Raw genomic sequence first — 3,178 nt, forward strand, 5'->3', positions numbered from 1 at the left:
TGGTTGGATGTCTGGGCTATTACGATATTTGGCAGTATTCTGCAGCTTTTGCTTTTGACGTCAGATCAAAACTAGTTCACTGAGCTAAATATTTATAGCCCAGGAACTAATAAGGCTTCAGCAATCCGATAGTAGCATCTACTATTTGATGAATCGAATGAACAAATATTGACATGACATAAACAAAGCTAGGGTAAAAAAAAGATTTCATTAACAGGGATATAGCAATCGCAAATGTTCAGTATCAAGAAATGTAAATTGAGTAAAATGCACCAAAATGCACCAAAGTTCAGGGCACACTTTTTCCATTTCCCTGAGTCCCTCTGAAAAGATGGGGTCTACCCTTCAATAGTATGGAAACCGAGCGTTTCAAAAGGCCGCTTCAAAGAGCTGGATTATCGGACCTAGGCTTTTAGGGAAACTTTTTCACCTGGAACAATCATAGAGAGGGCGCTAAAAATATTCAGGAAAGGCTTGACAAAGCCTATGTAAATGATGAATGGATATCTCATTTCCCTGAATCTTTTTTTAATCCATCTTCCTTCTTTTGGATCTGATCATAGACCACTTCGGCTAGATCTTTTTCCATTCTCGACTCAAAATCATAACTTTCCTTTTAAATTTTTTGACACCTGGCTTAAAGAAAATTCATGTATTGAGTTAATAAGGCATCCTTGGGATCCATCTTTACTCAACGTTACTGACGTAGTGCTTAACAACCTAAAAACCTTAGTTGAAAATCTTACCTCTTGGCGCAAAGATGTTTTCGGAGTTCCTGAAAAGAAAATTAAAAAACTGTTAAAAAGTATTGATTCAATTCAGTCGTCTAGTAGAGATCATAATAAACAGTTGCATCTGAATCAGAAACTTTTAGAGATAGAAAACCTTTATGACACTCAAGAGGAAATTGCAAAACAAGAGACAATTTTGTTACTCTTGGAGAAAGAAATACTAAGTATTTTCACTTAAAAACTTTAAAAAGAAGAAAGCGTAATTAAATGGATTGTCTTTTAAATCAAAATGGAGAAATATTGAAATAAAATCTCAAATTGCCGAGGAATTGAAAATGCATTTTGAAACCCTTTTCACTGTTCCCGGCCAAGAACTAATGAATCTCATTCCCAAAGTCATTTCTGACCAGGATAATGTGGATCTATTAAGGATCCCAACTTCAGATGAAGTTTGGATGGTAGTAAAGTCAATGAAATTTAATAAATCTCCGGGACCAGACGGTTTCCCGGTGAGTTTTTCAAACATAATCGGTCTCTAGTTAGGAACCAAATAGTTGCAATAATTCAAAATGTTTTTGTTTCAAAAACAATTAACCCTAAATTGAATGAGACTTTTCTCTTCTTAATTCCCAAAATAAAACAACACAAATTTCCTAGTGACTTCCGACTAATAGGACTGAGTAATACCCCATATAAAATTCTATCCAAACTTTTAGCTAATAGGTTGAAAGTTCACTTAGAAAAAATGATTTCCCTTTTCAGTCGGCTTTCATGTCTTCTAGGCAAATTGCAGACAATATTGTGGTGGCCCATGAAGTGGTCCACTCAATTAAGAAAATGAAAACAAAAAATGGAGGACTAGGGATTAAAATAGACATGTCCAAGGCTTTTGACAGGGTTAATTGGAACTTTTTACTTCAAACTTTATCTGCTTTTGGTTTCAGTAAGGAGTGGTATAGTTTAATCCATCAATGTGTCTCTACTGCCTCTATCGTTGTTCTTTTAAATGGTACACCAGGTGACTTTTTCACTCCTACTAGAGGGTTAAGGCAAGGAGATCCACAATCTCCTTACCTCTTCCTAATCTGTATGGATGTTTTCTCTAGGCTCCTTTCAGCAAAAGAAAAAACCAAACATATAACTGGTATCAAAATATCTAGGCATAATATCCCTATTTCTCATCTTCTCTTTGCAGATGATTGTCTGTTGTTTTCAAAGGCAAGTCTGGTTAGTTGTAAAAATCTTTTAAATATCATCAATCAATTTAGTAATGCATCTGGTCATCTCATAAATTTTTCTAAGTCAGGGATTTTCTTTAGCAAAAAAATTCATTCTAAACATCAAAGAATTATGATTAGACTTATGAAGATTAAGAAAATTAGCATTACTGACTCTTATTTAGGAACTCCTTTATTTGTTGATAGATCAAAAATTAAGACTTTTTATAAGATTGTCACTAATATGGAAAACAAAGCTCAAAGTTGGAATGACACAACTTTGGTTCAAGCAAGTAAAAAAATACTAATTAAATCTGCTTTATCTAGCCTGTCCATATACCAAATGGGATGTTTTACTCTGCCTCAAAAAATCACAGACAAAATAGATGCGGTCCAAAGGGACTTTTGGTGGGGTAAACTCGAAGGGTTACTATCCTATTAGTTGGGGTTTCATGTGTGAACCAATTGAAGTAGGTGGTTTAGGCTTTAAAGAAGCAAACGAAATGAATAAGGCAATGATTGCTAAACTAGCATGGAGAATAGCAACTCAGGAGAACACCCTTTTAGGCTCTGTTCTTAAGAACAAATATTTTAAAAACTCAACTATTTTCCATGCCAAAAAACATTATAATGCTTCGTGGATATGGGGATGCATTATGCAGGGGGTTTCTTTAATCCACAAATTCAGTTGCTGGGAGGTAGGCGACGGTAAGTCTATCAACATTTGGACTGATAAATGGATCCCAAGTATGGAACAAAACCTCTTATCTTATTGTGGTAATCAACTAAACCTCTTAACACTTGTATCTGAGTTGCTAGACTCAAATACTAAAAAGTGGAATGTAACGAAAGTTTGAAGTAACTTTGCTCCGGAAATTGCAGATAAGATTCTAGGAATTAGAATCTTCACAAATATAAATGGTACTCTGAAACAAGATAGATTAAGATGGCTACTTACAAATGACGGAAAAATTTACTGTTAAATCAATGTACCAAAAACTTAAACATCCTTCAATTGATTCCATTAATACTGATATTACTGTTTTCTGGAAATCCTTTTGGAAGTTGAATGTATCTCAAAGAATTAAATTTTTCTTGTGGAAGTGTATACATAATGCCATGCATGTAGGAAAAAACTAGGTGAACACAGGGAAAACATGGACATGAAATGCATTTTTTGTAAGCATGAATGTGAGTCTTTAAAGCATTTGTTTTTTGAATGTCCATATG

This window comes from Papaver somniferum, unplaced genomic scaffold (genome assembly GCF_003573695.1).
Source record: "Papaver somniferum cultivar HN1 unplaced genomic scaffold, ASM357369v1 unplaced-scaffold_15, whole genome shotgun sequence".
Taxonomy (NCBI): Eukaryota; Viridiplantae; Streptophyta; class Magnoliopsida; order Ranunculales; family Papaveraceae; genus Papaver; species Papaver somniferum.